Source organism: Rhynchophorus ferrugineus, unplaced genomic scaffold (genome assembly GCF_030347505.1).
Source record: "Rhynchophorus ferrugineus isolate W39M unplaced genomic scaffold, kcgeb_rfMv2 rfM2, whole genome shotgun sequence".
Lineage (NCBI taxonomy): Eukaryota > Metazoa > Arthropoda > Insecta > Coleoptera > Curculionidae > Rhynchophorus > Rhynchophorus ferrugineus.
In genome coordinates, this window is record NW_027472581.1 from 40,932,924 (window position 1) to 40,958,291 (window position 25,368).

Below are 25,368 nucleotides of genomic sequence, written 5' to 3' on the forward strand. Positions count from 1 at the left end.
GATGCTTTAATTTTTATTTATGTAAGAAGTCAATAATGAGATAGGTACCGCTAGCTTAACATCCATAATAATTTAAGTAATATGGTTATCCTTTTTTAACCACAACTGTAATTCGAAATTGATATTTTCCATTGATCCATTGATTCGTAATTATGGAAAAGGAACAATCATGCCAGTAACCTGGCTGCATGTTTTTAGATGCTCTCTTGTTGATTATTCATTCCCAAGATTTAGGGGTAATGCCGAAGGACTGTAATTATTTTTAATAACAATTTATTAAATATAATATACAATAACAGCTTATTATGATGCAAGAGCTGTTTGTGTGTTTAGAAAAAGCTATGACAATTAAATGAATAAGATAAAGAAGACATTTACTTCCTGTAATTCTAGACATTGAATTGTCTCTCTTTGTACTTCTACATATTGAACATTGACATTAGACATTGAATCAAAAAAAAATGTGACCAAAGATGGATTGAAGGTGCTCGAATTGCCCTAGCGATGAACTATCAGAATATATCTAAGCTTTGAACCACCAAAAGCGGACTGAAGTTGCTGTGAAGTAATCTAGTGTACTGAAATTTGGGCAGAAGCTCAAAGTTCAGAGCGTTTGGCCATCCAATACAGATTTCATCAGCTTAGTTACTCTCTCGGGGACTATTGAAAATTGGAGATACCGCTTGGAAAAACATTGCATACAGACTATGTAATGAAGAGTTGAGTAAAAATAATGCAATTCAAGAGTTCATCAAAGGTAATCTAAATGACGAATCAACCAAGTACATAGGTCGTTCCTTCAGCACTAAATCAGCGTTCTGTATGATGACGTATTATGACGAATGATGAGTTTAATAAAAGTACCGGTAGAGATTGAAGCGGGTGTGTTGTTTGTAAAGTTCTTCTAATAAGCTATCACTCCTTTTAAATGAAATATTTTTGTGTTATCCGTACATATTATATAACACAAATTTATCAATTAACATTCAGTTAATTGACCTTGATTCCTTAGACCTTAAACCTAACTATTTTATATCTTACATTAGATATGTTTAGCACAATCTTAAGATACAAACTAATTTATTATTACTGTTAAGTTGTACTCCCATTAATACTCAAGCCAGGCGAGTTCGGGATTAATACATCAGTATGTATATCCCAAATTAAAATAAACCTAAACTATCTGAATAATACTTATAATAAGAATAACACTTATACATTATACAAGCTCATGTGATTTGGTTCGCTTCAATGTTCTCATTTCCTACGTGTAGTCCATCAACTGTACTGCCTCCATGTTGATGTAGTTTAGTAATCTTATTTTATGTTTTAAGGCTACGTGTAGCTCTTCGTGGGTTACTTTAATACGCATTGGTAATTATTCCTAGAACTTTTTTTTGGCTACGCTGAACTATTAATTGGTTTGGTGTTTAAGTCCAACTCTATATTTGCACCCCATAGGTTCAAATTAGATTTATGATTAACTGATAAACTAATGTCTTTGTTTATGGATCGATCTTCCGACTAACCTGTACAGCTGCTTCTATAACATGATGTTTCCAATTTGACCTACCATCAAGATCGATGCCGAGGTATTTGGCTGATTCTTCTTGAGGAATTGGGCATCCGTTAAGTTATATAATTAAATTATTGTCGTTGCGCAGCAACGCAAAATTAACAAGGATATATTTGGATCTATTAAGCTGTATTTTCCATTCTCTAGTCCATTTGTAGATCTTGTTGACTGCCACTTGTATTTTTTCTGCAACCTTGGGCAGAAACTATTTCTCAATTTAATTTAATTTGGAACTTTTATTTACCGTCTAAATGATTTCCGTTAGATCAAACAAAACTATAAGTTGCCTGAAAAATATCTCATATTATATATATTAAAAATTAGGTCTACTCTGGTATAATCTCAAAGCATAAAGCGTAGAGACAAAGCAAAATGAACGATAGATATAACTAGCGACTAAAAATATTTTGAATAAAACTTTAAGCATTATATAACTGCAATCTCTTCTTTACTTAACACACATGATCAATAAACATTATTAAATGTAACATTAAAAATATTACTAAAGTGCTTGGAATGTAAAATAATAAGACACACCAGCAAATATAAAATTGGAAACGAAATTATAATCATAAGCTATTTTGTTTTAAGTGCGGCTGTTAAAAGCACGACAGGCGGAAAGACGAACCTACAAGCTTAATTCATACGCCCATTTACATAATAAATAGTGCATTTGTGCTGTAAAATTACGTTACACACCTTTATTTAATGTATTGCCAAATGTAGGCATGTGCGATAATAATTAGCAGACACAGGCTTGTTTTAATAAACCATTCCAATTTGATATAACAAGTTTTTACTTCGAAACACCCAGCAGGATGTAAAACCGGTCACTCGTAAACCAAACTTTATCACTCAGACCATGTGGTGTTAAAGGATTATAGTTTAAGTGAGCGAAACCTTTATATCTAACAGGAAAGTATTTTCAAGGGCAAATAAATGACGTATGAGAGCTTCTAATCTGCTTCTGATAAAGCTCATGACTGGATATGACATTATATGAAATTAAATTTATGTAGTTTATAAATACAATATTTTAAATATTCGTAATAGTAATTCTATCGAGATTCAATATTCGTATTTATTAATAATTTTTAATACACTAAAATATTGACAATTGACATATCGCTTGCTGTTAAAAATTTCCCTTTTATCCATTGTCTACTGTATTTTCCATATTTTTATTTGCCAATTTATAACGTTGACATAATGTAAACGATCACCGTTTTATTTCATTTTACTTCCATTCGCCGAGCCATATAATCCCCAAAAACTTATCAAAATAATCATAATGTATGTCTCTAAACTAGAATACCCTATCGACCTTTTGGCGGATAATTAATAATGTACGTCAAATATTATTACAATATCAACATTTGATTTTGAAATTAACATTTTTGGATTTCGGTATTCGGATTATATTTTGCAAACGCTATTAGACAGACACGGCTGAACCACCACCATAACACATCATATAAAACTTTCTAATAAGTTGAAACTTCGTTTCACATATTTCTAAATTATATAAATTGGATCTCATGTAGTGTCATGAACTTTGTCACAATTTCAAGTTATAATGTCGGTTATTCGCCAATCAGGGATAATTCAAGTCATGAAAGATCAAATATCCGACAAGAAACGAGTTTTTTGTCCCTAAATTCCAGTTCACAAATGGGAACAGTTTTGATTATTTCGGAATCAAGAACCATCATCTTCCTGAACCTGATTACTTTCCATTTGACCCGAGGTTCATAACGCGCGTCACCCAAATACACGATTTCGTCGTCCACCGAGCGAACTGGTGGTGTTGTCGATGGCGTTGAGATACAGTATTCCATTTTCTCGTAAACGTTGAATATTTGTTGGAACACGAACTTGACATACTTGTTCGTTCGTTTTAGCCGCCCGTGATATAGTTTTAGACAAAGTAATATAAATAGCTGTTATTCTAGCTCGTATAAGATTATGTTAAATATATTATGTGCACCATTGTGCATTAAAGCGTTTCTATCTGGCATAACATATGACAGTTAGCAGGAGAATTTTATCTTATGTATCAGGTCTTAAAAATACGATTACCAATGCAGGAAACATTTTAAACTTTTTTTTGTCCAGCAAATATATGTCAGTGTCATAGATAATGAATGTATAAAATAACGGATTTTATATTTGATGACTTCAAACTATAAATCAACTGTGTTAAACCGGTAATATTATTTTAAGAAATGTCGAGATTTCTAATTTCTGTGTTTTTCTTGACTTTTGAGTTATATTGTCTGTTAAGGCTTATCTCTTTGAATAAATGTTCTACACCAAGATTTATATTTGATTAATTTTAATGGAAGAATAGGAATAATTAATTAGTATAGTTATTAGTAAAAATGTTGTGATTTTCATTTTCACTTCATTAAAACTTTTAATATACGCTTTAAACCATTCAGGATTTTCTGAATGAGAGTCGGTATCTGAAGGTCTAGGTATCAATAATCAATCCTGTAATATATGAGTGTACCTGCAATAACACGTCAATTAAAAAATCCCAGGCCTACCATATTAAAACACATTTTTTGGCAAAATTAGTGTTTTCATTCAACACAATTCCCTTCAAGGGTGATACACTGATTATAGCTACCTTCAAACTTTTCGATTCCATTTTTGTAGTACGATTTTCCCATTGCTATAGGCCTCAGTTTTGGCGATCACTTCTTCATTTGATGAAAATTTCTTCCCAGAGAGCATTCTTTTGAGATCTGAAAACAGGTAGTAGTTGCTGAAGGGCAGATCTGGAGAATACGGTGGATGAGGAAGCAATTCGAAGCCCAATTGATGGACTTTTGTCACCATTTTCACTGACTTGTGACACGGTGCATTGTCTTAATGAAGCAGCACTTGCTTTTTCTTCAAAGGCGGCCGTTTTTTTGGCGATTTCGTTTCAAGATAGTCAATGAGAATATTCCATGCGCATCCCAAAATACAGACGCCATAATTTTGCCAGCCGACTATTGCGCTTTCCCACACTTTGGAACGGGGAACTTTTCATCGTGTGCAGTCCACTCGGGTGACTGTCGATTGGACTTCGAAGTGAAATGATGGAGCCATTTTTCATCCATTGTTATATATCGACGCAAAAACTCGAATTTATTACGCTTGGTCATCTTCAAACACTGCTCCGAATCATTAACTCGTCATTGTTTTTGGTCAAAACTTTAACTTTTGGCTTTAACTTCTTTTATTGTAAAGGTTTCCTTTTAAATCTAAACATCTGGCTGTAAAGTAAGATTTCAATAGTTGTTTTTGATAATATTTACTATAGCTTATGAACAAGGTCGTCTTGCCATACCATATCGAGAATTTGTGTTACATCTGAGAATATAGCTGAGCATACCTTATTATAGGGTTTTCCAATTACATCTGTTATTCTATGCACTTGGCTAATCACCGAATGTTTGTTAACCAACCTAAACTGAAATATAGGTATTATTATAGGTAGCTACATAATTTTCTCTATAATCGGTTTTATTCTTTTCAGTAGGATATTTTCATGGGTTAGATATTACTGGTGGCAGTGAGTAGTCTACAGGTAATAGGTAGTCTATAGGGGGGCAGCATAGTGATCTATAGGCTTTTCTCTTTTATTTTAATGTAATAACTCGTTAAAAATAGTTACCGGATATATAAAGAGAGGCGTCATACTATGACAAAAAGGGAATCATTTTGGCTTCAACACACCCAAAAACATAATGGTTACGTCACAACAATCTAAGAAGATTTTAGATTTTGTTTTGTAGATAAGTGTAATTGATAATTTTTCGTCAACTGTAGGAATAGGACTAGATGTTAAGTTGTAGCAAATTTTTGAAAATATCTGCGTAAGATAAGATCCTGTGACCAAAGAAAGAAAATCCAATAAAAAGAAAGTATCTTAAACCACTGATTTAATTCTGATTTTGACTCACAAAATGGTCTATTAAAAAGGGTACTTAAAAATTAATATAATTTTAATCACTTTATAGGTAACGTACCAAATTGAGTTGGGCCATATAATATACCACTATTACGGTACTGAATTTTATTATTGTAAATTAAACGCAATTAATAGAGGTTATCGTATACGTTGCTAACTGGTATCGGAGAACGATATCTTGAGATATGAGAAAATACTTTTCAGCAACCCTGGCCAGGCACCGTAACAGTTTAACTATGAACCTGCGCATATTTATTTATACCGTCATAATTTTACATCAAGAATGCCCATTTAAGATATTTTACCGGAATGCAATATTTATAGTAAATTATTTTATGAAAAACCAACATAATTTTATCTCGCATACCTAATTATTCAATGTATGCGGTAGCCGCTAACAGTACGTTATCTAATAAAATATATGGATGAGATGCACGCCACTGATGCAGGGTAATGCGACGAACTATCTCTGTCATTGTTGCACGCCCGCTCCAAGAAGAACATAAAACATCAAGTGAACATCAATAATGTCGCTTTAAATTATTATAGTAATTGTAAAGCGTTGTATATTGCGGGTAAATACTCATACATCAATTTGTAAAATGGGCTCTATTCGCGAACGAACGAATCCGTTCTGGATCTCAATCATCCACGCCATGCCAAATCGTTCGCGTTTGCGTTTAGTTTAGGAATTATTTAATAATGCGGACCTGATATTGAGACTTTTCAAACAAAAAGATGACTTGCAGACAGGATGGCGATTCATTTATGGGATATTCCGGTATGAAGCGGTTACTGCCGTAATCCCAGAATATTATGAAATCTATGAATGATAAATTACATTCATTATTTTGATCAAAAATGTTTATTTTAAACTGTTTGAATTGCTTCTAAAATATCCAATATATTATTCTTAACTATACTTTGTATATGTCTCAAGATTAAATGATCATAAACTTCCGGATTCTTTAAGTTTTGAAGTAACAACATACTCATTGTTGAAAGGTAGGAAAGGATACAGTTTTTATTAAAAAATGAATGTATATTCTCTGTGTACGTAAATTAATTCACAAGGATATTTTTATTTCAAGTGAATTATTATGAACAACATATTGTTACAAATCACTTTAACAAGTTACAAAATAAGAGATACATGATTAAAACAGTTATAAATTCATACAAAATGGAACAAAATGATGAAAGAATTGTGTGATGTGTTGTTTAAGATAAATAACTGGTAAAAGGTTGAATATTGAAATGTGAATGTTTGTGTTTTCACTTTGTTCAAAATAATAAAGATTAGGCTTGTGAATAATAATATGTAGTCTATCCAAAGTTTTTTTGGACATACGTCATCAAGATATTAAATGTATTGCCTGTCGCAGTTTGTAAATTCTTTTTAGAATCAGACAATATTTTCCTTCTCATTTTATTTTGGTTAAAAAGAGACACAATGCTGTCTGATAAGTTGCAAGGTGTAACCGAACTAATCGGTCAAAGTCGTTCGGTTGTCAAACGTATGCAAAATTCCTCAAAACAATAGTAATTTTAATGCTCTGCTTGTTTTAATAAATTTAAAATCGCTGCTTATTATTATTAAATTAAAGAGAATTAGGTGATTAAATCTAATTTTATCACGAACATGTATGCAGGTATTAAGAGAACAAGCGAAAAAGAAGTATACACTGTAGGGAAGGACATAAGAACTAAGCGTAAAAGGTACATATGCACTCTAAAGAAAATAAAATATATTATTGGGATATACAATTGTTAATTAGGTGGATTAGGCCTCCAAGAGATGCAACTACAAATGCGTCTAGAACTCTAACTCATACCTGGTATGGAAAAGAATTCAATGTAAATATAATCACACAACCCTATCCTACAAACTATTTAACTGTGTACTTAATTGTAATGTTAAAATAAATTATATTTGATAACAGTATATTAGCTTAGTTATTTTATTTAGATTAGAATTTTGTTGTATATCAATGCCAAACTGAACTAAAACTCAGAGTTGACACTGCAACATTGCGACGTTTCAAATTTATATGACGTAGGTACAAAATAATTTTGGATGGGCTACACATTATTTAGAACGGAGCAATTAGTTTAGCCCATGCGAGCAGTCAGCAAGTCTTTTCTTAGCATTCTTTCTCTAGCCACAGTATGCCTAACTAGGATACGTTATTTAGGAAATTAATTATTTTTTTACTTAAAAACTGATTTATTTTGCGGGAGAAAGAAGCGACTTATTGGTCGGCGATACAGTGCGATACTCAGGGTTCTTATCTAATAGAAAACAAACCGACGCATCTCGTTCGTTCACTATTCAATTAGTTTTTGAAACTGATAGTCGGATAGTCAGGGTCGTATTATATAATATGCATACATTGGGCTCCATTTTATTTTAGAGCGTTCAAAAAGGAATTCGATTTCGGCGCATGCGCTGCACATAATCCTTTAGAATGCATATATATATATAGTAATAAATTTAATAAACATTTAGTTTAATTTATTTTCGATCAAACTATATATAAAGAGGAAAATAAACATGGGAAAAATTTTAAATTTATTTACTTTTATAATTCAAATTCATTTTATTAAAAAAATTATTGAATAAAACGATATAACAAAAATATAATTAATATAGGCCCAACATTCCTATCTTTATAAAACCACCAAATTTAAGCTAATAACATATTAAATTAATTAACATCTCCAGCCAATAGAGTTGAAACAAAACAAGAAAGCTACCAGGACCATTATACATGAAAGCAGTGAAAATATCCTAAAAATTTCCAAATATAATGAACTATGATCTCCACTGCTATTTTTTATATTATACATTTACTAGCTATAATAGCATGAATGGTTATAACAAAATGTGTATGAAACTAATAATTACTTTTAGTTTTACTTATAGTACAATTGTATATTATTTCTGTCATGCCCTTTTTTTATTTGAACAACAAGCAATCGGGAAAAAGTTGTCCAATTTAACGTCCTCTAAACTCCCACTGTCGTCCCACTGTAAACAAAACTGATGTTATTTGGATTTAATAACTTTTAAAAATGTAAACTTAAGTTCTGAACTTTGTTATACCACATTTTACAACCAATATATGTTAAACATACTGTAACACAAAATTTAAGTATTCTAGATTTTTTTTTGTTTCTACGCCATGAAAATACAGATATGTTTTATAAATTACTAACAAAAGCGAAAGAAAAACAATTTTTTTAAGTCTGTAAAACACCTCTATCATATTTATATTTAAAAATGCTAAACTTTTTATTAGAAACGTTTTATGGCGTCAATCAATATTTCCCAAGGCATAAAATATTCTTCGCAAAATGTCATTTGGTTGCTTTTTATTTGGCAAACTTGAAAACATATTCTGAAAATTTCTGAAAATGAATAAACGTTTATACTCAGGACTTGTACCTAGATACAATTGTAATCAATACAAGGTCATTCAAGGTATATTCTGACGAATTTCAACGGAAGGAGAGTTTCCTGTAGATTTATACTTAAACAGCGACTCCTTGAGGTTAATATACCATTAATGACATTAAAATTAAATAAATCATTTTAGTTTTAATATGCTTTATAGCTGTTAGTTCATAAAATTTAACAAATTATAGTTATAATTATTATTTATTTTAACTCTATGTCTTTTATTACTCTAGTATTAACGTCATCTATTAAGAATCTAAAAGGAAATTAAAGCTAAAAAAATTCTATATACCAAAACAATACTAAATTAATTAAAGTGCTTTCAAATCAAAATGTTTAAAAATCGTTATATAATAATTGTTTTGAAACTCTAGTCAATGTATTTTCTATTATTATAACTACAGAAAAATACATCGGTATACAATAATGTTGCATATTTATGATTCTTTATTTTTGTTAAATTTACCTACAAAAGTGTAATATGTGTAATATTTTTTTCTTAATAAATATATTATTGTTAATTTGATGAAAAATAGAAAAAAATACAACAGTAATTTATAGACTTATATCTGTTTTAGTAACGCTGTAACTTCCTTATTTTTTGGATGTTTTGCCGACCAGACAAAATCGACTGGCAAATTTATATTGACATAATTATTAACACATTATAATATAAAAAAGGCATAATAGCCGTTATCTATAGCATAGTCTATAAAATAATTGGGAAAAACTAATGATACATCCCTTATAACCCTAGGCATACCATGAACTTCCATGAGCAGAGGAGGGTTCTTCAAATACTGAGGCACTAATAATATTACGATAGTTGCTGAATTTATTGAATTAGTCTCTAATCTTGAATATGACATTATATACTCATAATACTTTATCGGTATATACCACATACTGACAGAAGAAGTTAAGTCTTACCAGCCTATCTTGCTACCACATCCAATATCGAAATTATTTGAAGAATTACTATAAAAACGTGTTACAAGAGTTTCAGTTTTTTTTTTCACAATCACCACTTAACAATCAAGCAAGCGCAACATTGGATATTCAAAAAGGGTTTAGATATAATCCAGAAGATAATCCGAACTTGAGGCAATATCAAAGGGATTGATTTATTAGTTAATAATAAAAGCTTGAACTTATGGGATGCCACTATAAAGTTCGACAAAGTCATTTAAACGACTATTCCAAATCTGGCAAAACAACTTCTTCGGTTAATTATCAATGCTTATCCCTGCATAGCCCATGCAGAATTGTACCATGAACTCTACTTGTACATTTTACACGAAATAATTTAATAAAAAGTTGGTCACAACAAAACGTCACTTATTTTCACATAAGTATATAATCCATAACCAAAATTATCTTGTGATCATCAGACAGGTTAGTGTTAAGTAATTAACTAATGGTTAACAACAAATTGGCTATAAAAAATTAAGATCTTTACTCAAACAGGCACACATATTAAGCTGTCATGGAGCATTAAACGTTCTTGATACGAAATAGAGATAGCAACATATTGAAAAGGTGAACGCCCATCTATTTACGAGAGTCTTCGATTCAATTAAGAATTTGTCAAGCTGGAAGCATGGGTTTCGTGTTTGCAACAAAATATAGCCTAGTTGTAAACTCGGTTAAAGACAGCAACGAATATCATGAACGTAATCCGACATAAATCTAATTATTGCATAATTAACTGTTCCGTACCTCCCACATTAACGAGAGAGCGATAGGTGATAACCAAGGCCGCGAAACATTAAAAATAGATAATTTTTTTCAAACACGCGCCTGGCTATAAATAGAATCTGTATATGCGGACGATTTTTCTTCTCTCGTCTTTTCAATATCTTGTATGAATATCATAACGACATACATCCTCTACAGGATTTTCTGTTTAGTTGTGTTTTATTTGAAGTTGGGGCAGTTAGAAACAGCGGCGTAGACGGGCGAACGTTTCCTTTGGACTCTCCTAGTTCTTTGGCATTTACCTCCTAATAATATTCATTTGGAAAAATATGTTGATGAGCTTTGATTAAGTTTTTAATACCGTTGTATATTGCTGAAAATGAAAAGTATTCCTGTATCAGAACAATTAGAGATAACAAAAATCTGAATTGGTCCTTGTAAATAGTATGGTGTTCTCCATGAGACAAAAGGATTTTACAGAATTATGGATTTCCCAACACTAAAAGAGAAAACACCCAAGTCCCGCCCTCAATCGAGGACCCAACACCTATAAAAATCCCTATACAGATTTCGACAGTCCCCTCCCACACAAGCAGCTCTTGAAATTAACAAACATCATAAATCCCATCATGCGGCTGCAACACTTCTCAAAAATTTGGAAACATGCACACATAGTCATGATTCCGATAAAAAGAGCAAATTCTTCTCCTTCAGACTACAGGCCCTCGTGAGACATCAGCCTGCTTAGTTCAATGTCCAAGATCGCTGAAGAAGCGATCCTGTTTGCAATCAACTGGTTCACTGAGTAGAACCATATCATACTAGATGAACAACACGTGTTCAGAGCCAAACATTCATGTGCACATCAGGTCACTAAATTGGCCGCAGAAATTCACTTCGCCATGAAGAAAAAGCACAAGCTATGCGCGGTCATTTTAGACCTAACAAAAGCGATTGACAACGTTTGGCACGACGGCCTAATACACAAAGCCATCGAAGCAGGTTTACCCGAAGACCTGATAATTTTACTGAGTTCCTTTTTGTCGGATAGGTCCTTTCAATTAAAGATCGGCAATACACTCTCCAGTCCTAATAAATCAGTCAAAGCACGAGTGTTCAGCAGTATTCAAACATCTCATGTCAGTTATCCCAGTGAAGAAAGATGTTGAAGAGGCCCAATACGCGGATGACACAGCTTTCTTCACCATCTCTCTTTCTGTAGATGCCGCTCAGAGAAAACTTCAAATTCAATTAAATGCCACAGTCCACTAGTTTAATTTCTGGAGGTTGCAAATCAACCCCCAAAAAACCCTGGCCACAATCTTTCACAATCAGAAAGACATCCGCGTCTACCAGCTGAGAGTGGAAAAAGTCTCAATCTCGTGGCGACAAAAAGCCACATATCTCGGCCATCTTTGACCGTAGATTCCTATGGTCAACACGGATAAATAAAGCAATTTTCAAAGGCTACGGTGTCGCCACAGTCCTTAACCCTCTCATCTGAAGAAAAAGTACATTGTCTCTGATTATTAAAGTTTTGCTTTACAAGCTGCTTATCGGACCCGTCATGTTATATGGATCTAATGCTTAGTATCGGTTTGTCAGGTCGGAACTAGTCGAAAAGCTTCATGTAATGCAAAATAAACTTCTCAGGCAAAATCTGAACGCGCCATGGTTTGTCAGAAATACTCAAATTTATCGGGAAACTGGCACAACAGAAATAAGTTGGTTAGTTTTCTCCTTATACAATAAATTACATGCAACCTCAGCTCTTTTCAACGATTCCCAAATCAGATCTCTGTCAGAGGCGTTCCCAATCAGGTAACCCCGAAGAGTATCCCCCAAAAAGCGGTTCTTCAAGCCGCCAAAGGTTCTCATACCCCAAATAAAGTGCCCTCACGGGCAATCCTCTCTTATAAATTGAGTTAACATCAGCAAGGAAACTTTTCAGTTCGTAAATAAGGCTCAAAAAAAAAATCGACGGTCTCTTCTTCTGCGGGCTCTCTCGAATTGCTATGTCGTCAACTGTAAATTGTCAATCACTCGAATAAACCACAAATAATCCCGTTAGTTTCTATGATTTTGCCACGTGCCCATCCTCAATTCTCACATATACATGCCAGAAACTCAACTGGGAAGAGGAGAAACTAATCAGTTTTATTAAAATTTCGTATTTCGTCTAAAATAAATGATACATTTACTTTTATTCTGTCAGGTATTTGTTTTGACAGGTTTGGTCAAGTATACTGGGGCAAGTGTTTGCTTTATTGAGATGCATATATTTTGCAGACATCGCGTACACTGCTGTTCAAAATCTAGCTTTAAGGTCTTTTGATATTGATCAAAATGCAGTAGAGAGTCAAGAGACTCGAAGCCATCAAATTGTATCTACTACACCTGTTTTATAAGAATGTATTGCGTCCGTGTCGACTAATTTAGAAAAAACACAATTTGAGATTCCTCGCATTTCGAATATTGCTGAAGTACGCCACTTACTAAGTTCTCTTTTATGTAGACGTCACTATATGTGGATTGAGTGTACAACTTGTAAGTCTTGGTAAGACGAAGCGTGGATCAATTACGAATATGGCTTTTTACATACTTGAATAAGTTCCCAACTTGAATACACTTTGCCGCTCAAGTGTCCGCTCTTTCTTTGATGATTGTATATTAAAATCAACATTATTATGAACTAAACAACTAGCAATCAACTAAAATTTTTATTTTGGAAATTTCGTACGGTTGCTCCATATGACTATTACAATATCACACCTCGAAAGGGAAGTTCTGTTCCTTTCAGTGTTGTCATTAGACATAGTGTCTTCTGATTCAGTTGTTCAGATTAATTAGTTCGAGCTTGACTGACACGCGATTTCGTAATACTGAAATAGTGCGAAAATGAATGGATGATTGTATCGCTGCTGAACCAGTATCGTTCTTTCTACGCGATATTGCCATGTTTTGCGATATTGTCCAAAAATAGGAAAACATGATAGAAAATAAATGAATATATTGTTATTAATTTGTATACAATATCTATGTAATACAATATAAAGAAAAGTATATGAATTTATAAGAAGTATATGAAAATTATATGAAAAAGTAATCTGAATACATGCAGTAACTTAATTGTAGAAACGTCTTCAATAATGTGATGTGTAATTACCTGAATTATCATTAAAAAACGTTATCTCCTCTTCCTTTGAGAAAAACGTTGATTCAGGTAGCCTGTAACATCGCTTTAACAGCCCTTTAAAATTTTAATGAGCTACTATTTGTTGATCAGGTATGAACAAATACGGTCCACATTCTAATAGCAACAAATACATTCTCAAAATCAAGTTATCAACTATTTCATGCAACTTAAATATTGCTATATCCAAACTAATTTGAACTTATACCGAACCGATATTCAGCAACTGCCCGGTTTGTATACCCAATTTAAAATTCAGCATACTAGTCAATAATAGTTGATGCAGAATATTCATAGCGCTTTTCCAATCTATATAAAGCGACCAGTTAAGCTTGAACAGTATTTAAGGATCACAAAACGACGGTGATTCATTTTTCTCGCTCACAAATTTATTTTTATCTGTTATTTTAAAAATAACAATATTATTATTATTATTATTACATTTATTACGAAAAATTAAATCAAGAAAAAAACACAACCATAAAAAATCTGTGTAATCCAGTAAATACCTTTAAATATATTATCGTGGCTAATAAATAATAAATAAAAGAGATTTTCATGCGGTATCAAAATATGTTAATGTTAAATCTTATATTTTAGATGGTACTTTATTATTTATTTATTATTAAGTAGCAGTTGATTTTGCTTAGATACATGATTTATAAGGTTATAAATAAATATAAAGTTTCGGAAAAAAATTATTTGGTATTATTGATAACATTTTATAGTTACCACATTTTTGAACTTTGTGATAACAAGGTATTATAAAATAATTCTAATATTTATAAATGAAATTGAGTAAATTAAATGAACAAAAATAACTCAATCCGATATGGTCTAGTGGCTAGGATACCTGGCTTTCACCCAGGAGGCTCGGGTTCGATTCCCGGTATCGGAAAACTTATTTTGATTTGTGTTAGTTTGTAAATCTGTCATCAGGCATTTCTCTAAACATTTTTATTTATATGAAATTTATACTGATACTGCATTAGTTTTGAATTTAAAGATGCTCTGGTGAATATATTGATGAATGAATGAATGAATTAGTTGCAATTTTTTATCACAAAAAATAGCTATTTATTATGTATTGTTGGTTCAGTTACTTCAACCCTGAATTCTCTCCATTGAAATGTTAAATCCATGAAACCCGTCAAAAATCAATTGCTGTGCCAAACATGGATATTAGTTATGTAATATTGCTGCAGCGAAAAGTAATATGAGGTATCATACATGTATCCAGATGTTGTGTGAATTACATATTCAGGAACTGTCATCCAGAAAATCAAGTTTCAAATAATACTTGACCAGACAACAGACACAAAAGAATTAAACCACTTGATTATTTAGTGGGGTTAAGTGTATTTAACAGAAAAATCAGCAATGTTAACTTAACACATGAACATTATTACTGTAATGATTAAATAAGTATCGCTGGGTTCTCCTAGATATATATCTCGTTTTTAAGCAATAATGTGTTAAGCAATAATTCGAATTCATGACTCTTAGAGCAGCACACTTTGGCTACTAGAAAATTCAATGAATGAAACATTATTGTTGACATTGATTAAGTGACCATTGTTTGTCTCACTAGATCAAACGTTAATTTTCATTTTTATTACTGCTATTTCATTTCAACATTTGCTGTTGATTGATTTTCCATTTTGATTATCAGTAAAATGTATTCCACATGTATAAAATATAGCCAGCAGTCGTTGTTATATTTACCCTCGTTAAAGCGGTTGAGCCCGTACAATAATGAATGGTTCTCAAACTTGAAGCTGTTGAAGGATATTGGACAATACTCATCAAGAAGTATTATGATCACGTCTTGGGATGCATCTAATAAAAAAAACATTATCTATATCTTAAATTTCAAAATCATAAATAAATAAATCGCAAATGGAAATAGTTAAATATTAGTGATTTCTTTCATATTTATTTTTACTATTTAAATAATATGAGATAATTTTTAAAATATCTAAAATTTAGCAGGATAGATGCATCAAAGGCTATCCTGTCCGAAATGGTATTAAATTGTTAAACTACATATACCGTTTTTTCTACTCTAATTCACGTTCCCCATCCCAATGCTCAATTGCTATATACTCCGATATGGTCTAGTGGCTAGGATACCTGGCTTTCACCCAGGAGGCTCGGGTTCGATTCCCGGTATCGGAATACTTTTTTATATTTATTTACATTTGGTCTATAAAGTCAAGGATAATTTTCATTTATACATTTAACTCCATAATGTATTAAGAAGTTCTAAAATGTTTAATTTACATGAAATGTATCAGTTTTCTTTTAGGTATTTTGTTTTACACAAACTACGAAAGCAATCTGCCATGAAAGGGTATTGATTCAAACTAAGAACTCACTTTGATTAAATTACAAATTTACCATTAATTGATTCTAAGCTTTTTTATACTATAACGTTTTAAAATAATTTATATCATAATATTCTCTCACTAAGACTGATATTTTCCATAATATATTATTCAGAAAAAAATGACTAGTGTTAAGGCTAGAGGTGATTCCGATAGGGTTTAATAACAAGAAGAGTCAGGTTTGATACCTGATATCGAAAATCAAAAAAAAATATCGAAAAAAATTGTACAATTGTATGTAAGCTACTCAATATGGATATTATAATATTTTAATTAGTTTTCATAAAATATACATCACCTTCTGTGCTTAATAATTATTTTTCCTTAAAACAATATGTTTTCCTAAAGTAAATCTAAATCGTTTGACGTGATAATTAAAACATTAGACATTTTTCAACATTTAAAAAAAATTATCAAAAAAGTGTCTTGCACATTGAAGAAAATAAATGACGTTCGTAAAATCAACGACGAATATGACTTATATGAATCCACCCAAATAAAATTAAATATTTGACCGAGAACCTAATTTTATAACTTATTTTACCACTTATTTTATATTTTAATTGTTATGACAGATAACTAGATCTAGCTCTATAAATATAATATTAGTGTCCCACATTGAACTATTTAATTTTTGCCGCCCCTATTGACTTTAGTAATTTATTATCTCAAAATTAATTAGTAGATAACAAAATTACATCAATAATATTTGTTTTTAATAAAATTGCAACTTTATAATTTGTGCTCTCTGATCAATTACATCAGCATATCCAGTTATTAGTTTAACTGTGAACCAGTTGATCGATCTAAATTATTTTTACAAAGCACTATTTAATAAAACTTACACAATAAGTAGTTATTAGGTATAATTGTAAGCTAATAAAAGCTATATAACTTAAGGTGGAGTAAGGTATGGCTTAAAATTACTTAATGAAAACATTTTATACAAAATAAAATTTGGTAATAGTTGTTAAATGATTTATTGCCCTCATAGTTAATATTCTTATTAAATTATGTGTTAACAATCCAGTTGATGATGAAAAATTTTTGTTTATGTAAGGCAAAACATATTTTTTGAATTTGCTACCTTTTAAAATCTGTAATCTTAGTCTCCAGCCTTATCAACCTAACAAGTTAATTAAAAAGCCCCCGGCCTGACACATAGATGGCGCTATTAGAATTAAATCCATACGTTTTTTAGTTAGCCCTAACCCTCAAAAGATGCGTGTATAAATTTGACAGCAGTCGGATCATTAGTTTGTGAATTTCGCGTATTGATAAAATAAAGCTTTTTGAAGGGAAAAAATACACTTGAAACAAAAATTTGGCTTGATGTCGAATTTCCGGACACTTCTTCAGGAAAATCAACCATCAAGTATTGGTATGCTAAGTTTAGACATGGTGAAATGAGTACCGAAGACGTGAACGCAGTGGCCGCCCAAAAGAGGTTGTTCCATTCCACAAAATAATTTTGAATGACCAGAAATTGAAATTGAATGAAATAGCAGACACTCTAAAGATATTAACAGAATATGTACATCATATAATTCACGAATATTTGGCTATGAGAAAGCTTTGTGAAAATTGGCTACCACGCGAGCTCACTTTTCACCGAAAACAACGACGAGCTGATGATTTGGAGCAGTGTTTGAAGATGATCAAAAGTAAAAAACCCGAGTTTTTGCGTTGATATGTGACAACCGATGAAACATGGCTGAATCATTTTCACTCCGAAGTCCAATCGACAGTCATCCGAGTTGACTGCACACGATGGTCCCGCTCCAGTCGGCTGGAAATGTTATGCCTTCTGTATTTTGGGATGCGCGTGGAATAATTTTGACTACCTTGAAAAAGGAAGGACCATCAACAGTGACTATTATATAGCGTTATTGAACCGTTCGAAGGAAGGGATCGCCGAAAAACTGTCGCATTTGAAGGAAAAGAATGTGCTGCTTCAACAAGACAATGCACCATGTCACAAGTCAGTGAAAATAGGCATGAATTAGGCTTTGAACTGCTTCCTCATTCACCGTATTATCCAGATCTGTCCCACAGCGACTATTTCCTGTTTTCAGATCTCCAAAGAATGCTCGCTGGAAAGAAATTTTCGTCGAATGAAGAGGTGATCGCCGAAACTGGGGCCTATTTATATTTGCAAAGGACAAATCGTACTACAAAAATGGTATCGAAAAGTTTGAAGGTTGCTATAATCAGTGTATAACCATTAAAGGGAATTATGTTGAAGGGAATTATGTGGAATAAAGAACTAATTTTGTTAAAAAATGTGTTTTACTATTTAGGCCGGGGACTTTTCAATTGACCTGTTAGTGGCAAATCCGCCACTGAAATCGGATATAACCTTCATATAAAAGGTTTAGATGCAATCATTAGAATCAGAATATAACTTTAGCTAGTTTACCGCGATCAAGATTAGATTTTTAGTATTATTTATAATTCAATATACGAGTGTTTAATGTTTATTTTGACTATATTATATACAACAATTATCTAATATATTTAAAAGAGAATAGTTTAAAAACAACTGAGTTGGATCAAGATCTTAATTATAAATTATAACTTAATTAATCAAACTATTTAAAATGTATATTTAATTCATATATATCTATGTTCACTTTCCATTAATTACGTGCTATTATAATTAAAGAAAAGGTGAATAATAATTTTAAAAATTTTTACCAAGTCTAGATTTTATACTATTAACGCTTGCCGGAAACAACCATAAATAACAACGATAAAAACAAACTGGACGTGTAGCAACTAAATAAACTTTGTGGTATTAAATGCAACTAATTTACCACCCGATGAAAGTGAGTAACCTGCTTGTTCCTTCAGCAGGCGGCCAACAGTTGAACTTCAAGGTACAGGTAGACCGTGACCAAGACAAGCCTCAGGTTCACTGCTACTCGTACATGGGCCACAAGTAACCCAGTTTTATTTCAATATAATCATATAGCAACTATGAGCCAATGCGAACACGATTCAGGCAAGACGATGTATTTGAATCGAGTTGGCAACAGCCTATGCACGTATAATTTCTATATTTATGTAATTATTTTTTGTATTGGCTGTATTTTTGTAATTATTATCAAATCTTACATTTCTATTTTAAATCACTTATAAAATAATGCATTTTAAATTTTAAAATATTTAATGGTCTATATATTATTATACCTAACGTTTTGGAAAAATCTACTACTATTGCTTCTTATAACTTATATAACTTATATTAACTTATAACTTAGATTATGCGAAAATAATACTTAATTTTGGTAATATTTTCAAGCAAATTTAATGGTAAAAAAATAACTTAATTAACGTTTAATTGATAGTATTTGTATTATTATCTTTTTGTATAATTATGTGTAATTATATAATTTTTATGTCTGTGTGTCTGTAATTGAACTCTTTCAAAAAAAAATTTTTATGACATTTTTGTGGGTGTGTTATAGTTGCAATTAAACCCAACAGAGGACTGTGATAGGGTTTCAGGATTTTCTAAATTTGATTTCAATTGGCCTCTATCTGCCAGATTGACGTTTTCATGGTAACCACCGCAATAATGACGGATGCTATTATTTCTACACATTACACTACAATATTTATTAGAACTAAATATTTATACATTCTATAAATTCAATATTATATTATATATTAAATATTATATATTGATAAAACGTGATGTCTTCGACAGATTAAAATCAAGTGAACTTAATTCCCAAAATACTAATGTGTTCATCTGGCCTTGCAGATATTTGCTGACTTTGCAGTTTCGTGGGATATATTGTGTGTAAATATGCTTGATGGCTTTAATAATGGAACCACAAATCCGGCTTGGTTGCCGCAGTAGTAAAGGCGGGAGGACGGTCCACCTATTGTTGCGATAGTCGCGGGTTCGAATCCTGCAGGGGCATGGTCGTAAATTTACATTTGTGACTGTTTATATTTGTGATTGTCCTTGGCAAGAGTGTAAAATCCGACAAGGAAAATCTCAGTCACGCCAGTAACCAGGTTGGGTAAGACCGGATGTCTTCTGTTATGATTTCTTTGTTGTCCACTCGCCAGTCGGTAGGCTTAATGCCGAGGACTGTGGTTCGGAGCCCACATTAATCAGTAGGTTCAGTCCTATGTCCAGTAGATAAGCCCTCGTTGGTAAAAAGGAGACTTTAAAATACATAAAACAAGAACCGCACAAATATTGATTTATGATGATAATATGCTACAGACATATTATTACAAATACATTTATGTTGAAATTAAAAGTGGGATTACTAAGATTTTACCAGAAATAAAAACACAAAATTTAAAAATTGGCCATTTTAAGTTAAACACCTGTTACAATAGATTTTCAAAATTCCTTCTTTATTCAAAAAAGTGCACTTCCGAGGTGGTCTCATTGGAACCAAGTCATGATCTGTTGGTGGGAAGGGGGCAATCGTATGAAAACTTCAAATTTTAAAGGTACGTACAAAGTTTTCCCATATTTTTTGTAATCTGGAATAATCAGATATTTGTGTTTAATATTATTGCTGAACTGATGTAACGGAAGACCGGAACTCGTTCAGTGTAAAAGCCGCTCAGCACTCACGCGGAGGTCGCGTGTTCGATTTCCAGCGGTGGCAACGACTTTTTGTTGTTGCTCTAGTTTGATTAGAACATTTGTCAAATCAACAAGGTTTAGTAGCGGATCGCGGAGCCTAAAGCGTTTCTTATTTTCAATTATTGTTTTTTTATTCCTATTTATCCTCATACGGGTTTACTTGGCCTACCCATTGTAATACTTAATAAAATAACTACGTAATTTATTGAGTAAATATCTGACAGTAAAAAGCAGTGAACAAAAAAACTGACCCGACCTCAAAAAATAAATAAGGAACTCACTAAAAATTAAATAATAATCAAACTTACGAGCAACAAATTAGATTTGTTTTGTTCGTAATTAAATTTTTTGTATATATCACAAAATTATATTATTATTTTTATATTGTTTGGGTTCAGCACCGACTTCAAACTGATCAGTTAGTAATAGTTAAAATAATATCGTAAATAGATGCATATGTTTAGTTAGATATTAAAGCTAAATTGTGTGTAGATAGTAGAATATAAAATACGTGTAGTAGATTCTACTGTTGCGATAGTCGCGGGTTCGAATTCTGCTTGGATAGTACATTTATGTTTGTGATTAATAGTGATTTGTGATATGTTTGTATAGGCCCAGTCCAGATAAACCCCTAGTTAGTAAAAGGAGACTTTAAAATTCATATAAAAAAATTCTCCTAGCCATCATATCCGCAATCCAACATTAAAACTATTTAGCGCTCGTCGATATTTTTGGGTTATTTATCTATCTTATATTTCACAGTAAGAAAAATCTTTTATGCAACCAACGATTTATCAAGGCAAAAAAACCTAAATTTGCACAATCGGTTCGTCGATGGTGATTGAACCTGAACTAATAATTTTAAAGAGAATACTAGAAGTTTTATAGAGTGAGTGGGTATTCCAAACATACTAACCATGAAAGGTGGTAGCATATTAAAAAAATTAAGTAATAACACCCTCAGTATAATACTTGGCAAAAAAAATGTAGGTAATAATTCTAAGGAGTAAGCAATAATAGCACAATGGCCACTTATAAACTGTTTTAATAGTATTTTTGAAATCAAGTACTCTATATTTGTTAAGACAAATCAACATTGTCTCGATGGTAACCCTACTGAAATATTTTATGATGATAGATTAAAGATACAGATGGAAATGTATTTGATAGGGCCACCAAAATAGTCATATTACGTAATTGAACAAAATTATTAGGAACTTATATACTCAATAAATAAAATAAGTAACGACCGACCTAAAATGTTACCAACAGTGTTATTCAGTCCAACACAAAAAAAGGTTTCAATTATAAACAATTGATGATGCAGCTCTGTATTGTATCAAATCACCGTGTAATATCTGGGTAAATAGAATTCACTAATTGTAATTTTGAACAATCTTATGAGCAGTAGTTGCACGTATAATAAATAATCAAGTACTTTACAAAATATGTGTTTAGATCAGTTTTAACATATCAAGTTTTTCTATAAATTCTTCAACCAGATATCTGCTTAGTTTATTTTACTTACTTAACTTCAGTGACAGCATTGGGTACCAGACATTGTCCGTACGTAAATATTGTTCGAAATGTTTGAAATTTCTGTTTGCCATAACATACCAGACTGCAAAAATTTGAAAAAATAACATTGTCAAATAAAATATATGACTCATACCCTTAACCTAATGAAGTATAGAACATCGAACTATTTCATTTACAAGAAACCCTATATTTGATACTGGCCTTCTAATCATAATCGTAATCTAACCATGATGAGATTTGATTGACACTTGCTGAAGGCTTGATTTTAATTTAAAAAATTTCTATTTTGAGAACAAAGTAAGAATGTTATCACTGATGTGGTGCCAACAACCTCGATAAATTCAAATAAAATGAATGATTGAAGATTGAAGAAAATGAAAATTTAAGTCAGTTCACTTTTTCGAGAACATGTCAGTATCATGTGTGTATCAGTCTTCTTTCAGATAAAATTGCCATATGGATACTTTATATATTCGTATATTTCTAATTTATTTCGATGACTATTATGATGATAATTATTTATTACTATTACATACTCTTTTCTTTGGGAATTCAGTTCATGTTACTTTTTATACTAAAGATTTTGTACTTTTTACAATAATTTCTTATAAAATTATTTTATATTTAACTGACTTGTTTTAAAGATGATGATTTTAAAGATGTTTTGCATTAGCTTTATACCTTAATATAGTTTATAATGTTTCTGATGAGTATTCAAACTGTAAACGAGCAATTTTTGTAAAATTTCTTCTATTAACTTGAAATGAAATTCATGCGCCCGAGGTTGATTGTTCTTAGTAACATTAGCCAATCAGGAAATGATTTGGTCTAAATTTACTTGTACATTATTAGTAATGACAAAGCCCGGAAATTGATTGTAGTATATTCTCTATACGTAGGATAAATATAGCCCGGCTAAGTAGACGTCTGAAGGAGCTAGCGGAACTCTTCAGGTAAGTTTGTGAAATAACAGGAAACGAAAAATAGTTGATTTGTTGGTTGTTCGAATGTTGATATATAGATTAAAGAATGTGTTTTAAAATTAGTAATACATTTTTAATACAAGACAAAAAACAAAAACTAAATTTGTTGAAATCTAATTTAATGGTTTAGTAATAATAAATACATTTTCTTTCGAGAAATTTAAACTAATTTGAAATAATGATATAAGAGTGGAATATATTACTCATGTTGCGCATGTATCAAAATTGTAAATAAAAAGTTCTATTTTTATGGATTCTGTAATGAGACATGGTGATTTTGACATGGCGACATCTTGTGACAGCAGAACATCCTGCTTAAAACACTTGAGGAAATTTGTTGTAAACTGAGAAAGACATTTCCTTGCGGTGTTTTCTAAAGTAGCAGGTCTATGCTAATTAGCCGCAATCGATCTATGCGCCAGAGTAACTGAAAATTTGGAACGGCTTCATACTCCCTATATAATCATTAATCATAAATTAATTTGTTTTATTATTATTTATTTATAACAATTATTAGTTTAGAGGTACAGTAGTTATTCAATGATAAATTGTATAGTTATATTCCTATATTATTTTACATCCAATTGACTTGCGTAGAATTACACAAAATTCCGGCGTTTGGTCTTCTTCTGTTCTTCATCAGTACTGCGAACGATATGTTGTCCATTAGATAGATTTGAAGGAATGGATAACAGTGGAATCTCTGGGTTTTCATGGAGTCTTGAAAGCATCCTGGAAAATTTGATCGTCACCAAACATCGAATCCACCTCTATCCAGGTGAAAACTCATGATCGTCTAATCGTGATCACCTCCATGTACAGGAAATGCTCCACGCATGACTCGTCTGCTTTCAATACTTTCTTCGACGACCCAATCTCAAATATAATTAGTGAAGACTCCAACGCTCCATCCCATGTGGGATTGCTTGCAGACAACGATATCGCAGCACTGAGCGCAAACTTAGGGCTCGGTCTCGCCCTGCCGGATGAGCCTACCCATCAATCCGCTATTGGACAATGGGACACTCCATGGGGTTCTTGATGAGTTACCATCGTCCGACTATATTAACTGTCAGGGACTGTTGTGCAATCTAAATTCCTCGCTTCAAAGCTAGAAAGAATACCGACTGGAAGAGATCCTAAGTACTAATACCTAGTTACTATTTTTAGGGTAAATGATGTGGCTCGGTGAATGGAGGTAAAACGAAATGAAAGAGTGGTGTTTACATTATGTGACCGTTATTTATTGGCTATATAAAAATGTGAAAAACACAAATAATAAAACGGATGGCAGCGGTGTTATTTGGAGACGAGGCTTGGGTTGTCGATGACGGCACGTCTAAACCAAACGAGGGTTGAGCACTGAATGACCGAAATACCCTTCAATAACATCCCAGATAAACGTCTCGGGGTTGCCGCCAGCTATTCGTTGTCGGGTTCTAGTTGACGCTGCTGGCACCCCGCCCGTATTCAACATCTGGGAATATATTTCTGGGTATTTTGTAGACCGTTATTCCACGATGTAAAATTCGACATGCCTCAAGGTCGCTACAACTAAAATACTCACGCCAATGGTCAGCAATATTTGGAAGAAGACGGCCCCGGGTTTCGATAATATCTCAATAGCCCATCTCAAAAAGCTTGCCTACAAGCAGCTCGCCAAACTAACTAATATCATCAACGCCATTCTGAGGCTGTAACACTTCCTATCCACATAGAAACATGCATTCATCGCAGTTATCCCCAAAAAAGGAGCTGTTCTCACCTTTTGACTACAGATTTACCAGCATATTAAGTTCCATTTCCAAGCTTGCTGAAGTAGCAATTATTTATGCTCTTAATGGTTTTACAAACACAAACAATATCATTCCAGAAAAAATATTCGGGTTGCGCGTCAAATACTCGGCCATTCATCAGGCCCATCAGCTGGCTGCAAAAATCAATTGAGCT

At 32.1% G+C, this 25,368-nt stretch overlaps 2 non-coding genes across 2 annotated transcripts; both read left to right on the forward strand.

The window, feature by feature from the left end:
- The first annotated feature begins 14,717 nt into the window (after positions 1 to 14,717).
- Positions 14,718 to 14,789, forward strand: TRNAE-UUC (transfer RNA glutamic acid (anticodon UUC)). The gene has a single exon. It is a non-coding gene; the product is annotated as a tRNA-Glu (tRNA).
- Positions 14,790 to 15,997: 1,208 nt separating this feature from the next.
- TRNAE-UUC (transfer RNA glutamic acid (anticodon UUC)) lies at positions 15,998 to 16,069 on the forward strand. Its single transcript has one exon. It is a non-coding gene; the product is annotated as a tRNA-Glu (tRNA).
- The last annotated feature ends 9,299 nt before the right edge of the window (positions 16,070 to 25,368 follow it).